We start from the raw sequence: 23,493 nt of genomic DNA on the forward strand, positions 1-23,493 counted from the left end.
ACATGGAAAATGAAACATATGCAAAAGCTCCATGGATTTTGAAAACAAAAGAAGAGCTATACCAACTTGAAAAAGTCATCCATTCAATGAGGACACCTATTGGATATGGGTCATCATTGGGAAAATCTTTACAGTTGATGGACATCTAAAAGGATTTAAAACACATGATTTTGATAATTTCACAAAGGTATTGTCATGATTTAACTTTTAATGGTAACATTGATTAAGTACAAAATATATTTTGTTATGTTTTTGTGTGAGGAAAATCACTAACAACCTTTAAGAAATTTGTTTTATAGCATATCATGCCATTGGAAATTAGGGGGGATTCATGTCTTACCATTGAATTAAGGAATCCCATAAGTCGATTGTCAGCATTTGCAAGGTATGTGATATGAAATGTTTGTGTGTGAGAGACATAGAGATATTATATTTCCTTTTAATTTTTGACTAAAGGTTCATACTAATTTTCTATTCTTATATTAGGTGGGTAACCTCCAAGGAGAGAAATGAATGTGAAGTGCCAAAATGGAAGAAGGAAATTGAAGAAATTGTACGTGTATTTGAGAAGGAGCTCCCTACAAGTTTCATCGACCTATGGGTCCATTTACTTATACACCTAGTCAGTGACATTGAATTAGCGGGTGTCGTATCAACGCTGTGGATGCTTTTATTGGAGAGTTATATGAAAACTTTTAAAATATATGACCAACAAAAGGCACATCCATAGGGTTGCATGGGTAAATGTTGTGTATTGAATGAATCATTTTTGTTCCTATGTGAATTCCTTGGTAAGGATTTTGAATATGGGCCACCCTTCTGGGATGAAGAACAAACACCATATATTATTGATAGAGAAAAACCACAATATAATGGTGTTGAAGTACAAATTAGTAAGTAAATTGATGATCATTTTGGTTGTGTTCCTTGCAATCAATTAATTTACTTTGTAATTTATTTTTCAAATATACAACATGACATTTGGAGTTTGAAATAAAAATGTTGACATGTAATAGATGTAGACAAAAGTGGTATACTTGACAATTTCGTTATGTAACACAGAATTTATGAACAAATGGATTGATTTATATGATAAAAAGATAGAACAAGTGTTAGAATAAAGGAGACAGTTTAAGATATCAAACCAAACAAATGTCCCACTTCCCACTGATCTACTTGGAGAATGGGGCAAATATTGCACACTATAATAGGATCAAAATAAAATGGAATACATAGGTATAGATTCAAAATAAAAGAAGTTGAAATCAACTTGTGTAGAGGATGTGAAATAAAGGTAGAGATGGAATTTTACAAAATCTCTTTCTTTACAATTTGGACATTATTAACTATTTTAATATTTTTCATTATATTTGTTTTCACTGAAATAAATTGTCTTTCACAGGTGAGGAAATATCCTACAATATGGAAATATGGTCGACATTATCGTGTATAAAGTGCAGATGTAAACATATGACCCTTTGATTGTGGTATGATGGTTGATTTCAAGCAATCCAATCAATCTAGCTCAAAAGATAAGAATATTATTGAAGGGAATCTAAAATATGTTGGGAAAATCCAAGAAATTATTGAGTTGCGTTATTTTTCTTTTAAATGTTGTATTTTTTAAGTGTAGATGGTATGAAGAATTTTAGAGGACATGGAGACATGATACCCATAGTGGATTATTTTATGTAGATTATTCAAGATTCCTACCAAAGGATAAGGAGCCTTATGTTGAATTCATTTTGAGAAGGTATTTCTTTAACTCAAACTAGAAGTGGTAGTGATCATTAATATATTAATTCATATTTAATTACGAATATGTGTGTGCATGTGTGTGTGTGTGTGTGTGTGTTTATTAAACAATAAAATTGTTATAACATAGGTCTAATATATGTATGTCATTCATGTGTAGGTATTTTTCTATAAAGATATTTTGGATCCGAATGGATATTTGATTATGCATTAGTGGATGCTGAGCAAAAAAATAGTGGCCAAGAAAATGAGAGACAAGAATTAGAGAACATCGAATAAATTGACATCCATGATGATGTTGAAGATGGTTATGTTCAGGAATAAGAAGAAAACAATCCAGATTTGCATGATGTTATAGAAGTCAACAATATGGATGGTATAGAAAATGATGATCCAAATACATATAATAACAATATAGATGGTATGTAGTCAACTTTCAATGATGATAAAGATGATGCAAGTCAAGCTGAGGATGATCATAATATTAAATACTTGAAAACCAAATGAACATTGACAATGATACACTCGATGACATTGTTGTAGACAATAATGTTAATGAGAAAGATTTCTAAATTTTCAAAATTATTTGTATTCCATGTTTAAAAAATTATGATTTTTATGGCCCAAAATTTGAAATGTTTAGATATTATTTGTAGAAATATGGTGATAGAATTGCAACTCGTCAAGAAATTTAATTGAAAATCAAGAGACACAATTCTACTCTACTAATTTGCAGAATTTAATTCACAATTTAGAACAACATTCACAAACATGTAATAAGAAAAACCACACATGCACAATATTTTTCTAGGGGAACCCAACTAGGAAAAACCCCTCAAGCCTCTTTGTATTAATTAGATGAATACAAATGTATTACAATTACTTTTCCACTCTGAGCGCAACTTGCAACTGAATAACCTATCTCTCTGCTCAATGAGAAGCTTTGACACAGACTTAGCCAATTTTTGCCTCCTTTTGAGCCCCTAATTTCTTGTGCAAATCCTAAGAAACTAGGCCCTTATTTTTTTAGGAATTTTCATCCAGTTGACTTTGCAATTCGAGAGGATTTATCATCTGACTACATGCAACACATGTACACTCAAACTAGTTTACAACGACTTATTACATTGCCTTGGAATCTCCACCACAACTAGGGAAATCGAATTGACTACATGTAAAGATATTTTGACTTTATTGATTAGTTCACTGGATGATCACTCAGTTAGATTGTTGTCCCAATGCACAACTAAAATTCCACTAGTTCTATCAACAATTAGAACTAGTTTAACTCAAAACAATTAGCAATAATTGACCTTGTTTACTAAAATTTAGCAATCACACATGCTTAACTCAACTCCAAGTCCTCTAACCAAAAGTTTCTAAGCTAACTAAGTGACAAGAGCCATGTTACACAAGTTAACTGCCTCCAAGTTGTCTGCTAATGTGAAAATTTGAATTTTTTCAATTTTAACAAGGCAAAGTCAAATTGGGACTTTCTTTCTACACTTCGCAACACTCTCTCTTAGTAAGAAAGGGATTTTCAACCACCCATATCCTGCACCTGTGGAATTCAAACTTCCCTCTTCAAAAATCCTTTTTTAAGATGTCAGCATCTTGTTCCTTTTACAGAATGTCTTTTAGCAACATTATCTTCCTATGAACATAGTCCCATAAATGATGACATTAGATACCTATATACTTGGATCGATGATGAAATCTCAGATTCTCAAGGAGCTTAATGCAACTCTATTTATCACAATATATCACAGTTGGATCCATCATCTGACCAAACAATCCCACAAGTATCTTTCTAATCTATATAACCTCACATGTTGCTTGACTTAAAGCCCTATATTTTGCGTCTATCGAGTTGAATGCCACATATCTCTACTTCTTGTTGTACCTAGAAACCATTGTAGACCCAACATTCAAAATTACACCTAATGTACTCTTTAGATCAGATGGACTCCCTACCTAATATGCATATGTGAATCCACATAGCTTCACTCCCTCTGTCTGTATGTACCATAACCCATACTACGAAGTGCCTCTAAGGTATCGTAAGACATGCTACGTTTCCTTCTAATACAATTTGGTTGGCCTAACCATAGTATCGCTCAGATAGGTGATTATATAGCATATATTTGGTCATGTGTTCACAAGATACACCAGTGAATCCACTAGCTACCAGTAAATGGTAGCATCAATATCTTCACCTAAAGTGGCATTCTCCTTCCTCAAGTTGGTTGCTAGAGGTGTCTCCATGGGCTTAAAAATCTCCATTCAAAATCTCTTCAATATCTCATTGGCATAACTTGAAACGTAAACAATTTTCTATCGCCTTGCCATACTTCTAGCACGAGGAAGTGGTGCATGATACCCATGTCCTTCATATAAAATTCCCTTGCAAGGTCCTCCTTCCAAAAGCTTATAAGTTTCTCATCACTTATTAATATTAAATCATCAAAATATAAAATAATGATAAGATATTTACCTTCTACCAAAATATGATAGAGGTTTGCATCCACTTGACTTTCGGTGAAACCCAGACCAATGAGATAATTGTCCATTCTAGTGTACCAAGCTCGGTGTGCTTGTTTCAGAACGTACAATGCTCACCTGAGTCTAAACAAATGATACTCCCAATAAAATTTCTATAAACCTTTTGGTTTCTCTATGTACACTTCCTCCTCAATAACACCATTGAGAAATATTGTTTTTACATCCATTCAGTTGATCTTCCACCACATTTATACAACAAGTGAAAGAATTGATCTCATGGATGAATACCTTGCTACAGGAGAAAAGGTTTCCTCAGAACCAATTACCTCAACATGAGAGTAATGAGCCCCAAATTTGGTAACATTTTGGGCTCATTTGGCCTAACTACCCTCGCTCAATCCTTCATTTTTCATAACTTATGCATCATTTTTTAGTATGTTTATATCATTTGTACGAATAAGGGTAGTCACTATTCCTAGGTGGCTAACACGTGCTCATTTCAGGATTTTTTGACACATGTTGGAGCAAAACCGAGCAGACAAGGGCTAGGAGACAACCAAGCTTGGGTTGAGGATTCATAGGGGGTTGTTTATGGCATTAAATAGCATCCCTCGGGATCTTCACCCACAACTCCGAGCTCCAAAGGCCACCAAAACCGGATCTAGAAGGCAGCCAAACAGATTTTTTGGAAGCAATTGTTCACTCCCAGTTTGGTCAGCCAAGTCCCATAGATTTAGGAGGCCAGCTAGGGCATCATGGTGTATAAATGTGAAGGCTTCAGCTTTGAAGAGGACTTTTGAAAAAAATTTGTACATTCTGCACTACAAGCTGCTAGCTCTGTTTTGTTCTTTTGTAGCCATTGTTGGCATGACTCTTGACTTATGATTATTATTTTTTAATGGCAAGTAGTCAGATTTTATATCAGCTCTAAGTTTCTTAGAGGAGCCATAGCTCTCGGGGTTGGGCCCAACCTGAGAGCCTAGGGCCTCCTTCTTTGTATTGACATCTTTCCTTTCACCATTATGATTTTCCTTGTATGCATTTGAAACACAGTTTGTTGAACTAGATTTCGTTGTGTTGTTAAGTAGGTCATTGTTGAAGAATAGAGTTGCTTCAGATGTCTAGAATAGATTAATGAGATAAGAATTGATAAAAGCTCCAGAAAAGGGTTGCCTGCACTCTCATTTTCACCTCTTTCTAGGGGTTGGAATTGCAGACAGTGCTGCCCAACAAAAACACTAGTTTGCTTACCCATGCAATCTTTGGTGCAATGTTTTCATTTGTAGGAGTTAGTCATGCATTCAGATCTTTTGGAATGTTTCTTTGCTTAAGTGTTGTACATGGTTCTCTTTAGAAATAAAGCCACTGTTCATTGGTTTCATTGACAGTTAGGATAGATTGGTTAATATTTTGATTGTGTGCAGGACGTGGTTGATTTGGTTAAGTATACACTGTGTGGTGCATCTCCATCACTCTCTCGTCCATCTAAGCTTCGTTTAGGCCAACTGCTCCATCTCCAAGTTAGGTCCCTCGTCTCACAACTACGTTTCTGCCCACGTAACCCTACCTTCTTGCTCTTCCACTGCCTCAGCCTTCTTTAAGACAAGTTAGCTTTCCACACCCTCTCGTCACTTCATCCCTCTGTCACTGAGTCATTTCAGACCCCTACCCTAACTCCCTATCCATTCATGCATCCTCTTTCACTCACCCATCATCCAGAATCCAACCTTAGAACATCCTGTAGAAATTCTGAACATCCTGTAGAAATTCCTGAAACATCCTGTAGAACCCCTGTAGACTTCCTGCAGAAGCTCACAAATGAGGTTTCTTGGTAGCCGAACTTTGTGAACTTCTCTGGAAGGGTGTTAGGGACTCCTTAGACCCCTGCTGAACCTTCCCAACCTTTTCCAATACTTTCTCCTCCTTGATCTGCCCTTGCACAGTAAAAATCCAGTTAAAAGCATCTGCATGATAACTCAAACAACTTATTCAAAAATACAAAAAGATGTGTTCTTCAGATAGAGACAGCATAGGCATGCGCATTTTACCTTTGTAGGAGTAATGGCATCTTTTTGAATAGTTTTCATCTTCTCCTTTGCATCAGTAGGACTAGTTGGTAACATTAGGGTTTGCTAGGGTTTTTGCTACTTTTTGGCTTTTAGTTTCTTTTTGCAAGTAGATCAGTTTCTTTTGAGTTAGCTTCCATCCATCAGTTAAAAAGCTTCTTCTAAGAGCCCATAGAAGTTGGCTTAAGTTCCTAGCGGACTTGTGCGAGCTGACCAAATGATAGCTGCGACAAGAGCTAGTACTTGTGCATACAGCACCGTCACTTCCAAGTTTGTTACGAACTACCCGGTTGATAAAGGTAAAGAAGGGAGTCCCAGGAGTTGCAGCATTATTGCTACAATATTGGAGCCCACCATCTTTTTGGCGCCGTTGCCGGGGAAGTGTCAAAGTATTGGTGATTGTTGCTTTTCTTCTATTTTCCTACTCTCGCCTTCTACTAAATAGTTTATTTCATTTCCATTCTGCAATTTCATTTCTGCAAAAGTAAAGTAGACCTTTCCTGCTTTCATAGATTATACTTTCAATTCTGCAAGCGTAAAATAGAATTTCAATTTCGCAAACATAGACTAGCATTTGCTTCCTGCAATTTCATTTGAGCAAAATAGACTAGTCCTTTCATGCTTTCATTTCAATTCCACATTTCCATTTCAGTAAGATAGTTAGTTGCAGTTCCATCTATTTTAGTTTTGCAGGTACCAGAAAAAAAAAAAAAAGAATCAAAAGTCTTTCCATTTCATGCCTCGTAGAAACCGAGATAAAACAGGCAAATTCTTACCCAACACCCCCACCACTTCACTGAGTCACCCTTCTCTCTTCTTTGGTGACAACGATCTAGAAGAACCTATAGGTGAGCCTCCTGAGATATACAAAGATCCTATAACAGAAGAAGAGTTAGAAAACACTCCATCTGAAGCCATGGTTGACAATAGAAGAGAAGATGAGAGAATAGAAGGTGCTTTTCCCATCCGAGAGACCAATGGAGACATGAAAATGAAAAACATAAGCCCCTCCGCTTTACCTCACTTCCATGGACTGACTACTGAAGACCCTGATACCTTCCTGTTTGAGTTTGTTGTCCTTTTTCGAACCTATGACTATACCGAAGATGAGCAAAAGCTAAAACTCTTTCCCTCTACCGTGAAGGATGCAACATTACACTGGTTCATGGGCTTACCTAGGAATAGTATCACCACTTGGGCTCAGATGCAGCAAGCTTTCAATACCAAATACCGGGACTACTGTAGGTCCAAGGAAGCCAAGGGAGAAATCTTTCAGATGACCATGGGAAACGATGAGTCTTTAGAAGATTATGAGGAATGGTTCCAACTTAGCTATAAATGGGCTAGGTGCACACTTGACCCTGAATCTCTCAAGTTGGTCCTGCTCCGAGGAGTCCTTGAAGACCTTGTAGATACCCTTCACATGCTAGCTGGAGGAGATATTTACCAACTACCTTATGAGGATATAAAGACTGTGTTTAGAAACCACTCTAGGGCAGCTCAGAAAAGAGGTAGAGGAAACCCCCTTTCAGCTAGTACTACTTTCTACAAGCATGAGTTTGCAAATCAGCTGGAGGACCTCAAAAGTGAGGTGAGACAGACCATTGCCATGCAACTTGATACATTCCGAATCCAGCAAAAGAAAGAGGAAGCTGAGAGGGCTTTGGCCATCTTCTGCCCCAGGTGTACAAGGAAGCACCCTAAGAACGAGTGCCCATTACATTCAGTAGAGGTATGTTTCGTTTGTGAGGAAGACCACCCCACAAACCAATGCCCAACCTTACCTGGGCTTAAAGCCATGTACCGGAACAGAGGCACCCACTGAACCTCTCTACTTCCTCAACCAAAGGAGGCTACATGGACCTAGACCTTACCAGCAGGGGATGCAAGGGACATCCCAAGCTTATTATAGCCCCAACCAATCTACTCCTATGCCTTCCTGGGGTCCCCCTGCTCATCCTTCCTGGTCTGTGCCTCCTCCAAGGTCTTACCCACCTCAATACCATACTCAGCCCACTACTCATTCGTTTCACTCATATGTCCACCCACAACCTCAGTGGAATGCACCTCAACCAGGGTGGAGGCCCCAGTACAACACTCCTCCCGCCATTTTGCCTCCACCACCAGCTCAACCACAACCATTACCTCCTGCTCCTCCAAGACAACCCCAAATGCCTGCTGAACTAAACCCGAACCCCAACAACCAACAGGCCCATCAGGTATATACTGGGGAAACAACATGCCCTACCTATGCTGTGGAGATCCAAGAGATCAACCTATGATCTGGAAAGACTCTTCCGGATCGCCAACCTCCTCCCAAGAGGACGCGGATGACAAACAGGAAAGTGAACCAAAAGCCATTCCACCCTTTCCCGAGAGACTAACAGCAACCACACAACCCAACCCAGAAGAGAATGAGCTTCTGGGAGAACTCAAGAAGTTGTGTGTGAAAATACCACTTCTCCAAGGCATCAAAGATGTACCGATATATAACAAATTGGTTAAGGAAAAGTGTTTCAGGCACCCAGGTAGGCGAAAAAGAGATGCCTCAACCATCAATGTCATAGGACAACTATCTGATCTTATGTTGGGGCAAGTCATTTGTCCAAAGTATTTGGATCCTGGGAGTCCTATAGTTGATGTCCACATCAATGGCACCATCATACCCCACACTTTGATTGATTTAGGGGCTGCCATTAATGTGATGACCAGGGATACCATGCTCAAACTCAACCTTCAGGGTTCCTTAAGAAAGACCTCGACAGTCCTGCAGCTAGCAGATCGCTCCACCGTGACTCCCGAAGGGATTGTGGAGGATGTCTTGGTCTCTGTTGACTCTTGGGAGTACCCTGCGGACTTCTTGGTTCTTCAACCAAAGGAAAAGCTTACTGGATACCCCCTTATTTTGGGAAGGCCTTGGTTAGCCACTATGGATGCTTACATAAGCTGCTGAGCAGGAAACATGACCATCAAAAATGGTCCTCTATCCAAGCAGCTAGTCCTATACCCTCCTGCCCAACTTCTATTAGAGCATGACTTACCACTTTGGTTGGAAGAAGGAGAAGAGGATGAGGTGTACTCTGCACCCTTGTGCACCCTAGAAACCACCAGGGGAGGTCCTCAAACCGAGGATGACTTGATTGAGACCTTGATTCAGAATCCACCTCCCAGTGCATTGTCCTTAGAGAAATTGGTGGAGGATACCCAAGCCAGCACCTTAGTGGACCTTTGTGTGACCAATCCAATCACTCCCAGAGTCAAAAATGTGGAGTTTGGCCCCGAGAGAATGTTAAAGATCAGCTCCTCCCTATCTCCTTCCCAGGAAAAGGAGCTGTGTAGTTTGTTGGCCAGTCATCTAGATGCTTTTGCTTGGAGCTATAAGGAGATGAAAGGAGTCCATCCTTCGGTTTGTACCCATCACATCTACATCAAAGAAGATTGTAAACTAGTCAGGCAACCTCAAAGGAGAATGAATCCAGCCCTTAAGGACATTGTCAAAGAAGAATTGCAAAAACTGTTGGATGGAGGATTCATCTACCCCATCTCGGATAGCGAGTGGGTGTCCCCTCTGGTGTTGGTTCCCAAGAAAATGGGAAGTGGAGAATCTGTGTGGACTACCGAGAACTGAACAAAGCCACCAAGAAAGACCACTTTCCTCTACCGTTAATAGATCAAGTGTTGGATGGACTAGCGGGGAAGAAGTTTTTCTCTTTCCTAGATGGGTTTAGCGGGTATAATCATATCCAAATCATCGTGGAAGACCAAGATAAGACCACCTTCACTTGTCCTTGGGGTAACTTTGCTTACCGAGTTCTTCCCTTTGGGCTTTGCAACGCTCCTGCCACCTTCTAGAGAGACGTCTTGAGCATCTTTTCTGAGCTGGTCCACAATTCGGTGGAGATCTATATGGATGACTTCACTCCTTATGGGTCCAACTTCCAGGAAGCATTTTCCAATCTAGGAAAAGTCCTAACCAAGTGCATTGAGATGAACCTGTCCCTTAGTCCTGAAAAATGTGAATTCTTGATGACTGAAGGGACCGTGCTAGGACATACCATTTCTCGCCAAGGGTTACAGGTGGATCCTAACAAAATTTCTCTCATAAAAAAGGTTCCACCCCCTCAGAAGGTAAGATGTGTTCGAAGTTTCTTAGGCTTGGTAGGATATTATAGAAGATTCATTAAATACTTCACCAAGCTAGCCTTGCCATTGTTTGGCCTCTTAGCAAAAGATATTGAGTTTAAATGGACTGACGATTGTCAGAGGGCTCTGAATGAATTAAACGATAAGTTGGTGTCTGCCCCAATCTTGAGAGGTCCAAATTGGGCCCTACCTTTCCACATCCACACTGATGCCTCGAACAAAGCCATAGGGGCAACCTTAGGACAAGTTGAACAAAAACTTCCATACGCCATATACTTTGTCAGCAAAAACTTATCCAATGCAGAACTGAATTATACTGTAACTGAGAAAGAATTCTTGGCCGTGGTCCATGCCCTGAACAAGTTCCGACACTACATCACTGGCTATCAAACATTTGTACATACTGATCATGCTGCAATTAGATATTTAATGAATAAACCATATGTGAATGCTCGTATTATTAGATGGTTACTTTTGTTGCAGTAGTTTGATTTGACTATTGTTGACAAACCAGGTAAAGAAAATGTTGTTGCTGACTTCTTGTCTAGATTGGATTTACCGGCAGGTGAGGATGGAATAGGGGATGACGAAATGCCAGATGAACATCTGTTTTCTATCTCAGTACTCTCTCCATGGTTTGCTGATATAGAAAACTACCTTGTCTCAGCACAGTTCCCTCCGCACCTATCCTCAAAAGAGAAGAGCAAAATCGTAAGGAAGAGTACCTCATTCACTTGGATCGGGGGCAACCTGTTCAAGCTTGGCCCCGATCAGATCTTAAGGCATTGTGTAAAGGAGGAGGAAGTATTTGACATCCTCCTAACCTATCATGACAGGCCTTGTGGAGGACATTTTGCAGCCAAGAGGATTGCCTTCAAAATCCTACAGGCAGGCTACTATTGGCCCACGCTTCATTAAGATGTCAGAAGTTATATCAGCCAATGTGACCGATGCCAAAGGATGGGGAAATCGACTCCAAGGGATGAAATGCCTCTCCAACCTCAAGTGACTCTTGAGCCATTTGAGAAGTGGGGTATGGATTTTGTGGGTCCTATCAATCCTCCTTCAAGGCAAAGGTCTTACATCATTGTGTGCACAGACTATCTGAAAAAGTGGGCAGAAACCAAGGCAATCAAAGCAGCGATAGAAGAAAAGGTGGCTAAGTTTTTAAGAGAAAACATCTTCTACAAATTTGGCTACACAAGAGAGCTAGTCACCGATCAAGGAAGCCAGTTCACCTCCAACTTAATTGAAGACCTACTTTCTCATCACAAGATCAAGCATAGGACTTCCAACCCCTATCATCCTCAAGCAAATGGGCAGGTGGAAGTCAGCAATAGAGCATTAAAAGGGATCTTGACTAAGGTGGTGAGCAGCAGTAGAAAAGATTGGGCAGATCGCCTAGTTGAGGCCACTTGGGCTTACAACACCACTTGGAAGACCACAACCGGCTTCACACCTTATGAGCTGGTCTATGGGAAGAGAGCTTTGTTGTCAATTGAGTTCGAATACAACACATTAAGGATGGCAGCTCAGCTGGACCTAGATCTCAGCCATGCCCAGCAAGAAAGGTTATTGCAGCTGAATGGGTTAGACGAGCACCGAATGCAGGCCCTTCTCCACTCAGAAGTGGTTCAACTTCAGAGGAAGGTATGGCATGACTGGCACCTCAATGACAAGAAATTCCTGCCGGGAGATTGGGCACTATTATACGATTCCAGACATAAGGATTTTAAGGGGAAGCTGAGAACAAGATGGCTGGGACCATATGCAGTGGAGAAGTGTAATGACAATGGGTCTGTTCTTATTCGGACCATTGATGAGGAAGCCATCCCCATGCTCGTCAATGGGCATCGACTAAATATCTACAGGAAACCTCTTTCGAGGCAGGAATTCATCAAAACGGTGGAAAAATCAGTGCTGGTCATAGAGAAGGGTTCTGCCTCTGTTTTCGGCATACCCTGAACATCAAAATAAAAAATATATATAAAGATCCTTGGGTGAAAACCTTTCTGAGGCTCCCAAGGCAGATGGTAGGGGTGAAAACCTCATTGAGGCGCCCCTACTGTCTCTCTAAAATTTTTGAATAAAAAAGACCCTTGGGTGAAAACCTCTCTGAGGTGCCCAAGGCAGATGGTAGGGGTGAAAACCTCACTGAGGCGCCCCTGCTGTCTCCCAAAAAAAAAAAAAAGAAGAAGAAGGAGGCAGAAACAGGAAAACAGGCTCAAGGTTTGAAAATTCATGCAGGTTGCAGGTATTCCATGCAGAAAAGGAGGTCTCTCAACTCAAGGACAAGGGTCCCTACCATGCTACCAGATGACCTCACCAGCACTCCCTCCATAAACACTCATCTCTTACAAGGTCTGGGCATGATTTGGTCACAGTTTAGCCTTCTACAGGAAGCTGCAGGACTTTCTACAGGAAGTTCTATATTTCTACAGGAAACTTCTTGTAGAATCTTTGGACGGCCCAAGACCGACTGTGTAGAAGAATGTGAAGCCCGAAGTCCAATCAGGAGGCATGCAACCAATGTTTTTCTCCATCACCCACTACTGTCGCCTCCTTCTACCACCCCTGCTGCCATACAATGGAAATACCTGCACAGTCAAACCAGAACGTTGGATTCTCAGAAGAAATAATTCTCAAATGGAATAAAGCATGGAGAGGCCCAATGCGCTACTTATCAAGGCAATCCGAGGACCCTGCAACCGTGACCGTGATTCCACCGTTTCGGCATGCACCCTAGGAGGAGAAACGGCTACAGGATATCCTACAGGAATCCTGTAGCAGTTGATCCCGCTAGAGCATACACCATGAGGGAACCTACAACTCATAAAGCTGGCGCATGCACCATCCACAGCCAGGCAACCGGCCTCGTAACCAGCAGCAGTCAGCAAGAAGGAGCTCTTGTGCCTGTGCATGAAGCGGCAGCAAGCGGATCCGTCACCCTCGTCTTGAAGCATGAAAATAATGTCGCGGCTGCACAGGTAAGTGCCTCACCCTGTTTCGTCAAATTACGTGAACAATGCTCTAAAATGTGTGTGAATATGAAAATGAATGGGTTGAGCAAGTCGGGTAGCTATTCAACTGGCCACCACAACCAGTCCGATGGTCTCGTCCGATCTGAAAAGCGTTGGTTGTGTCAAACAAGACAGGAAATGGACAAGTGGGAAGCATCTAGTCGGAGAGAAGTGGCGATCTAACAGAAATGGCGGCGGTAGATAAGCAGGGAATGATTCGGCGGTCAAGCAGACTTAAAGTGCAATGATAGCAGGTGACGTCGTCCAATGGGCCGGCGGGGATAGCTCACCCCCGCGCCACAAATTTCGCAGGGATTCAAATCCACCGGCCAGATCGCGTATGGCACTCCACTCATTTATTCTCAACCGCTTTGTAGTCGAGTACGCATCCAAAATTTCATGAAGGTTGTTACTTCGAGTCCTTGGCCTATTTAAATGTCCTGTGGTTGCACAGAAGGCCCAGAACCACTGAATCAATCTCCAGAACCTGTGCACGACTTCTACAGGAAGCTGCGCTACAGGAATCTCAATGCTACGGAGGAAATTAAACTGTTCACGTCAAAGGTGGAAAATTTGGAACAAGGTAAGCCTGAACATAGTCCTCCCATGCAATTGGTTCGAAGGGTGGTGAAGTCGACATCTTAAAAGGGTAGAATTACAGTTTGTGCATGAATTTGCAAGTGTCGTCTTACTTCTGCATGAGAATTGTCATCGTAGTGTGTATGCGAGGTTTTCTACAGGGTTTGATTCATGATTGAGCCACTGTCAAGGCTCACCTGTAGACAGTCGTGAATTTATCGACTGTGTGCATGATAGAGGCGTAACTCTGCGCTCTGTCTAAGGAAATCCCAAAGGTCCATCTTTTTATACGCGCCAGCCAACTCAGACCAACACAGCAAGCTTTTACCATGCCATGTGGGTTCATTAGGAAAGATCCTACAGACTCAAAGAAGCTACGGGAAACCCCTGAGGTGGTAGAATTGTTCTCTCGTGCCCGGTGGATGTCATTCTGTGAAAAACTTCAAGGTTACGATGACGAGGTTGCAGAAGAATTCCTGCGAGCTTTGCAGCCAAAGTCAAAAACGCTGGCCATTGTCAATTTCATAGGCTTGACGCTCAGACTCACCCCACAGTTCATTAGCAGGGTCACTGATCTCCTGATGGGGGTACCTTGGGATAAGGAGGAACTGGGCCAGAAGGCTAAGAAGGAGTTCTTTTTGCCAGAGGATAAATTCTCAGAGGACAAGAACGGAGTTTGAAGAGCCAACCTACAGCCGCTCTGGAGTGAGGTCAGCCTCCAAATTATGAAGTATATCACGTGCGAGGGGCGATTCAGCATCGTGTATGGACACCATTTCCGGCTGCTCACAGAACTTAGGCACCAAATGGACCTACCCTCAAAAAACAAGTTGAGCATTCCTTACTTCCTCCTACAGTCCATGACTGAATGTGACACCAAATTAAGAGAGGGAACGCCAGACTAGGTAGCCCATCATGGGCTCATTAAGCTCCTCGTGGAGGATGCACTCCACACATACACCGTCCCTCCTCGGAAGCCTTTCAAAATTTGACTAAGGATGATGACATCCGAATTTTGGCTGAGGAGCTCACCTCCTCTAGCAGCGAGGAGAAGGAACCAATTCAAACGGAGAAGAAAGGAAAAGGCCAAGAAACCATGGCCAAAGCACCAAAGGAAGAGCATAAGGGGAAACAAGAGAAACACCAGGCTGCCAAAACAGAGGATGACAAACCCACATTAACACCCAGGGAGAAAAGATTACAGAGCAGGGTGGAAAGGACTGAACAAGTCCAAGTTAGTGAAGGCACCTGTAAGGCAGCCTCAGCAAAGTCAAAAGACAAAGCACCCTCAGCCAAGCAGGCTAAAACGGTGCCATCTGTGTCTACAGGAAAATTAAAAACGGCTTCTACAGGAAGCCAGAAATCAGCCGCTACAGGGCTTTCTACAGGAAGCCCTGAGAAAGGAAAACAGAAGGGGAAGACGGCCGAAATCCTATCTAGGGAGGCAGCAGCTGTGCTGGCCACCCTAAGTACTCATCCCAAGCCAAGGGAAAAACGAAAGAGGGAGACCCCTCTGTATTTCAAAGCAAGGAGAAGTGTAAGAATCAAAATAGGCAGGCCCCAACCTCCATCCAGCGACCCAATTACCATAGAAGACACCCCTACCTCGCCAAGGGAGAGGTCCCCCTCAAAAATATCAGTCACTTATGAGTGGGGGAGCCCGAAGACAACTGCCTGGAAGGAGAGAATGGAAGGGTTAGCTTCAAAAACCCCTCTACAGGATGTTGAGGCCGTTCTACAGAAAAAATTGGCCAGGCTCAAGGAGACCGAAAGAATGGAGGGAGAGGCAGCCACATCACCACCAAGGGAAGAAGGGGTAGAGCCATGGAGGGAAGAAGAGGTAGAGAATATTCCGGAACCTAGTCCCCAGCCAAGCTTCAGCTTGTATTATAACTTTTTGGAGGCTGGACAAATTATACCACAGAAATTCACGGTGCCGCTTTTCTTTGCATTGGAGGAAGAAAGAGTGAGAACCCACACATGGATGAGGATAGCTAAATCTAAAGGAGTAGCAGATATAGGCCCCTTGGGGAACAACTCAAGGAGGCAAGAACAGAATTAGCTATGGCAAAACACGTGGGAAACTACCAGCGGGTATTTCTACAGGAAGAGAATGAGAAACTCAAACTGCAGCTACAGGAACAGAGGAAAGAAAGGGGCACAGCATCAGAGGACACTACAGCAGAACCTTAAGGCAAAGAAGGAATGCAAGTTGGTCTTAGGGAACTAAACCAACATCTACAAGAAAGGGAATTGCAAGCACAAATCAAGGTACAAGCTCTCAAACAACAGTTGCAACAAAAAGAGGCACAACTGGCCTGCATGGCCAGTTGGGCCATGGATGCTCTACAATGTAGACAGCCGGCCAAATATTATGGCCTATACCTACGGGACCAGTGGCTGCAATTCCAAATTAATGCATTGGCACAGAGGGGTATCTCCCAAATCCAAGACCCCCAGTAGTTCACAGATTTATGCAATAGCAGTTCAACAGAGGACAAGGCCAAGCTATCGGAGTTCTACCTCCATAATTTGGCCCTTCCTAATGTAACTTCATGGGATCCCAACACAGTCGTGGGAGATATGCAGTTGATGGCATTTACCTCATGGTTGAACCATGAAGAAAAGAGAGCAGCAGAGGTCAAAGAGGTCATGAACCGAGAGTTACATGAACCACTGCTGATTAGAGCAGAGCCAGGGAACCCCACTACATTGATATCAGCCCTCCAACACTTAGCAACCGACTCTCAGGCTTTATTAAAATACATGGATCAGCAAGCTCAGGTTATAACACATTTCGAGGATATGGAGCGATTATTAGGGGACAATTGTGTTCATTCTTGCACCCGCTGGTGGAACACATTGTCCCACAGCCTCAAAATCAGGGAATATCACACTCTAACTCGAATGAGGGATGCTCTAGTACGGGTGCCCCTCTACAAAGTCCATACAGAACCTCCAAGCCAGCTGGATTGGCCTCAAGCTAAGCCCACCTTTGCTTTTGGGATTGATGGAAGGCAGCACAGAGAAAGAAGAGCATAAGCAGTGGGAAGAGGTGGAAAGGAACGTTGGGTTCCATGACAGTGAGGAGGATACTACTTCAGAAGCCTGGGATGTGAGAGTGGCGGTGAAAGCAAAGAAGGACGAGGAGCTGAATTAGTTGCTCATGGACGAGCAATCATTTTACCAGAGGGGTGATGATGAGCCCCAAATTTGGTAACATTTTGGGCTCATTTGGCCTAACTACCCTCGCTCAATCCTTCATTTTTCATAACTTATGCATCATTTTTTAGTATGTTTATGTCATTTGTACGAATAAGGGTAGTCACTATTCCTAGGTGGCTAACACGTGCTCATTTCAGGATTTTTTGACACATGTTGGAGCAAAACCGGGCAGACAAGGGCCAGGAGACAGCCAAGCTTGGGTTGAGGATTCATAGGGGGGTTGTCTATGGCATTAAATAGCCTCCTTTGGGATCTTCACCCCCAACTCCGAGCTCCAAAGGCCACCAAAACCGAATCTAGAAGGCAGCCAAACAGATTTTGTGGAAGCAGTTGTTCACTCCCAGTTTGGTCAGCCAAGTCCCATAGATTTAGGAGGCCAGCTAGGGCCTTGTGGTGTATAAATGTGAAGGCTTCAGCCTTCGAAGAGGACTTTTGAAAAACTTTTGCACATTCTGCACTACAAGCTGCTAGCTCTGTTTTGTTCTTTTGTAGCCATTGTTGGCATGACTCTTGACTTATGATTATTATTTTTTAATGGGAAGCAGTCAGATTTGATATCAGCTCTGAGTTTCTTAGAGGAGCAATAGCTCTCGGGGTTGGGCCCAACCTGAGAACCTAGGGCCTACTTCTTTGTATTGACATCTTTCCTTTCAGCATTATGATTTTCCTTGTATGCATTTGAAACATAGTTTGTTGAGCTAGATTTCGTTGTGTGGTTAAGTAGGTCATTGTTGAAGAATAGAGTTGCTTCAGATGTCTAGAATAGATTAACGAGATAAGAATTGATAAAAGCTCCAGAAAAGGGTTGCCTGCACTCTCATTTTCACCTCTTTCTAGGGGCTAGAATTGCAGAGAGTGCTGCCCAACAAAAACACTAGTTTGCTTACCCATGCAATCTTTGGTGCAATGTTTTCATTTGTAGGAGTTAGTCATACGTTCAGATCTTTTGGAATGTTTCTTTGCTTAAGTGTTTTACATGGTTCTCTTTAGAAATAAAGCCGATGTTCATTGGTTTCGCTGACAGTTAGGAAAGATTGGTTAATATTTTGACTGTCTGCAGGACGTGGTTAATTTGGTTAAGTATATACTGTGCGGTGCATCTCCATCACTCTCTCGTCCATCTAAGCTTCGTCTACGCCAACTGCTCCATCTCCAAGTTAGGTCCCTCGTCTCACAGCTACTTTTCTGCCCATGTAACCCTACCTTCTTGCTCTTCCATTGCCTCAGCCTTCTTTAAGACAAGTTAGCTTTCCACACCCTCTCATCACTTCATCCCTCTATCACTGAGTCATTTCAGACCCCTACCCTACCTCCCTATCCATTCATGCATCCTCTTTCACTCACCCATTATCCAAAATCCAACCTTAGAACATCCTGTAGAAATTCTCAACATCCTGTAGAAATTCCTGAAACATCCTGTAGAACCCCTGCAGACTTCCTATAGAAGCTCACAAATGAGGTTTCTTGGTAGCCAGACTTTGTGAAATTCTCCAGAAGGGTGTTAGGGAATCCTTAGACCCCCGTTGAACCTTCCCAACCTTTTCCAAGCCTTTCTCCTCCTTGATCCGCCCTTGCACAATAAAAAGCCAGTTAAAAGCATCTGCATGATAACTCAAACAACTTATTCAAAAATACAAAAAGATGTGTTCTTCAGATAGAGACAGCATAGGCATGCGCATTTTACCTTTGTGGGAGTAATGGCATACTTTTCAATGGTTTTCATCTTCTCCTTTGCATCAGTAGGACTAGCTGGTAACATTAGGGTTTGTAGGGTTTTTGCTACTTTTTGGCTTTTAGTTTCTTTCTGCAAGTAGATCAGTTTCTTTTGAGTTAGCTTCCATCCATCAGTTAAAAAGCTTCTTCTAAGAGCCCATAGAAGTTGTCTTAAGTCGCTAGTGGACTTGTGCCAGCTGACCAAGTGACAGTTGCGGCAAGAGCTAGTACTTGTGCATACAGCACCGTCACTTCCAAGTTTGTTACGAACTACCGGGTTGATAAAAGTAAAGAAGGGAGTCCCAGGAGTTGCAGCATTATTGTTGCAATACTGGAGCCCACCAGAGAGAAGCCTTTGGCTAGAAATTTGGCCTTATACTTCTCTACGCTTTCATATGTTTCATGCTTAACCTTGAAGATCCATCTTAAACTCACAACTGATTTACCCTCCAATCTCAGGACCACTTCCCAAACAATGTTCTTCATGATGGATTCGTATTCTTCCACCATTGCATGAACCCAAATTGGTTGCTTAAAAAATTCCTCAAAATAGGATCACTCAGTCCCTACAAGCTCAGTCATTAGAGCCATGTAGCCATTGGACCTCTCAGGTGACCTCCTTTGTGTTACAATGTTTTCTTCTTTAATGTGTACAAAAAGAAACCGGTTTAGGTTGTGGATGACAAACAACCCTAATAATGAAAATGGTTGTTAAACAATGTGGGTTTAAAGCAAATGATAGAAACAAAACCTACCAAAGTCCTGATCTATGCAACATAACTAGTTAAAAAGGAAAATGGAATAGTGAAATAAGCGCAAGTAGCTCCAATAATCCAATGGAAGCCAGAGATATAAAGAATATATTTTATTAAACAACAACTATGAAGGGAACAAAAAATGTTACTAGTCCCCCTCTATGGGATGGGTTCTTGGCTATCCTCAAATGTCTTTAGCTTTTATAGAGTCTCTCTCCTCTATAATGTGTAAAATCTAGCAAACAAAATGTTTGAGCTCAATGAGAACTCAAATAAAATAGAAGATGGTGTGCGACAATAACAATGAGTATAACAATGAAAATAATCAAAAGTGAAGAATGAATGGAAAACCCTTCTATTTATGAAAAAATATTAGGTTATCCTTGAATAATGAGCAATAATAAAATATTAATAACCCCATTCTAGAATTAACCATTCAGAATATTTTATCATATTTTGTTATAGGGAAAAAGTATTTAAACTTCTATTTAGAAATAATAGATGATTTATTTATCACCTCAAGAAATATGGTAGAGGAATAATAAACAAATAATGATTTATTTAGTTATTCCTAAGGGAGTTGGTCAAACTTGACAGGGAATAATAAATAATTAGTTATTAATTAAGTATTCCTAGAGAAAAATAAGAAAATTTTAGATTTATCTATTTATTTCTAATAATGGTGTTATATGTGACAAGGAATATTAATTAAACAACGGTCTAATTAATTATTCGTAGAAGATAATTAAATAAATAGTGATTTATTTAATTATTCTTCGTGGGTTTAGTTATAAATGACTTAACAAATGTGGTTTATTAAGTAATTTCTCACAGTGAAAGAAATTTTACTATGGTAAAATTGGCCCTACAAGGTGTACTTTGATCCATCTAGTAAATTATGTCTAGATGATCATTTTTTTGTGATAACACTTTGCCTGTGAAAGTTTGAAGGAGCTCCCAGATTCTCCCTCGCATCCTACACCAATATATCATCTCCCCTAGTTCTTTTTCTCTCTTCTCTGGATGGTTCTACTTTAGTTCCTACTCCTTGATCCTCCATTTGTGGCTTCTCCATTTGTGGTTTCTCCACAACTTCCTGACACTCCTCCTTTGGAGCTAAAAGCTCCTCTTCTGGTTAGATCTTAAGCTCCCTCCCAAGAGAGCAGTGCATCTATTTCTCCTCATCAAACTTTACATCCCTTCACACAAATATCATTATGAGGGAAGTGTTGTAGAGGATGCAACACCCTCCAAAATTTTGGCTTGCACTCAAATTCCAGAGCCTTCCTTGGTCTTTCCCTTGATTTCTGCAAACACTTAAGCTCATTTCACGAGCTTTCCTAAAGTTCTTCGAACCCTTTCGTTGTTGGATCAGCTCTCATCTTTTGGCATGTTTAACTATTTTTCCATGCTTGTATACATTTTCTGGTGGTTTCAAAGGTTGGTCTTTGCGTATACGAGTTGTCCTAGACATGTAAACATCTGTTGCACTCATACACAAAGTCTTGAGCACTATCGCACAAGTGTCGTCACGGTCATCCTAAAGTCTATCTCAAGTGTTTCACTTATTGCTTCTTGTTATGAGACAAACACATAAAGGGGAATGCTTTATTGTTGCTCTAGTGGTCTATGTTGTCATGTTATTGAAGTATGTTAAGTGCATGATCACAAGTTCAAGTTCACAAAAGTCTCTCCTCCTCCCACACTTAGCCATTTTTCTTAAACTCTTCTCGATCGAGAAACTCAGCTTCACTGGACCCTGACTGAATTGTGCACTGTGTAGTATTGACCATTACTGTTGTTCCCTACCTACCCGAAACTGCACGGTGCATAGTCTATGTCCTCAAGGAAATTTTCATTGCATAATTCCAGAGCTCAACAGTCTTCCTTGACCCCCAGAATTGGACAATAGTTCCTCACATTCTCACTTGAACTACACAATTTCCACTATCAGTCCTTAATATATTCCCCTTACTTATTAGAATCTCGCAATGCGCAGATAATCCATCCTACCTTGGCTTCCAAAATTGTGCAGAGGTCTCCTCCAGTGCCCTCCCTTAGTTATAGTTCGCTGATCTTAAGAAATGCACAGATTTTCTCTCCAGGTCTCTCTGCTGCTCAGTCCCCCTTGTCTCTAAATATTTCACAAAACTAACCCCTCAAGCCACATCCCGCATCACTCACTGCTCGCCTAAACTGTGCAATCTTGACTCCTAGTGGCTACTGTGAAATTTCTTTCCCCAGTTAGGACTCTACTGAAAATTTCCCCAGTCAAGCTTGAGCTTCGCTCTGCACAGTCTCAGTGATCAATCCATCTCTTTGTCACCTGGATCTATGCAATAATTAGTTACTGGGCCCGCTCTCCTAGCTTTTCACTAGTACCAGGCTTAGTTCATGGATAATAATGCATCATCTTAAACTAGGGAGTTTTCATATTGATATTGTCCCATCATGAGTGAATTATAGGAATTTAAGGAAGAAGCATGCCTAAAGACTCACTTATAGCCGAACGGACGAGTGGACCTACCAAGAGGAAGAAAAAGGAACATAAGTGTGCAACCACCTTCCAATACCAAAGATCATTGAAGACCCCACATCACCAATCTATGTAGAGGAGAAGAGAAAGGCATATCCAAGAACAAATCCATCACTCAGCAGCAATAACGGCTCAACATTGCCACACCATCAAGCCAATACATATCTGCAGTGTCATGTCAGGTCATGTCATGAGTGGTCATATGCCAGATGACTACTTTGGGCCATGTATATTGTAAAAACAATTCATTGTAAAGTGGAATTCCAATGGGCACACATGAATGTGAAGAGACATGTAAATTGAAAATTCATAGGAAGTTGAACAATCATGAGGGTAATCAAAGAGTCACAATGGGTAAGCATCAACCCTTGGTTATGCATACCCCCTCATTGTATGAGAAGATGGCTTTTCACCTTCGCTCCTCCCACAAGGAACTAGAGATTCCAGCAAGTTCTTTGAGGAGCAAGGAGTGGCTCCAATGTCCCACTACTGGGGCTAGTGATGTACAATGTAAATATGTGTCTTGGAACTTTTTCTTAATTACATAAGCCTTTTAAGGCTAGCATGTTCTTCATGCATGACTTATGAATGTTTGTAAGATGATTATATGAACGTTTGTATTTCATATTTTCTTTCACATGTACAAATATAATTGAACTATTTCGGTTATTTTAGTGCTTATCTTGTTGGGAATGTATTGTAATGGTTATTACTATTGACTCATCCTTGTGGACTATTTCGCGCGATACTAGATAGAGCTTTCTTTGTGTATTGGTTATAATGACCTCCACATCTGTTGTGGACTATTCCACTGGGTGGTATATGGATATTTCCTTGTTTATTAGTTGTAATGACAGTCGCATCCACTTTGGACTATTCTGATAGATGTTGGATAGAACCTTCTAGTTCATGTATATCTCTTACTGGGTGGTACTATTACCTCTCACTTAGATGATCACTCCCCCCCACCCCTTTTCACATTACAAGACCCTATACATAGTTGCACTGCACACTCGCCTTTCTTTTCAAAGAGACCATTGTATCACTCTCTTATGCTACAGGCTAGATCCAAGGAAAGTCCTTAAGTATTTAGAAACCATACCTTAATATCGGATGGGACTCGTTAGCTCTGCTACAGTTTGCAACATTTGATGGATCAAAATAGGTGTTAAGCAGTGTTGTTTTGGTTATAAAAGGCT

This window comes from Pinus tabuliformis, chromosome 9, assembly GCF_031772625.1.
Source record: "Pinus tabuliformis cultivar Carrire ecotype Pingquan chromosome 9, CPIR1, whole genome shotgun sequence".
NCBI classification, from domain to species: domain Eukaryota; kingdom Viridiplantae; phylum Streptophyta; class Pinopsida; order Pinales; family Pinaceae; genus Pinus; species Pinus tabuliformis.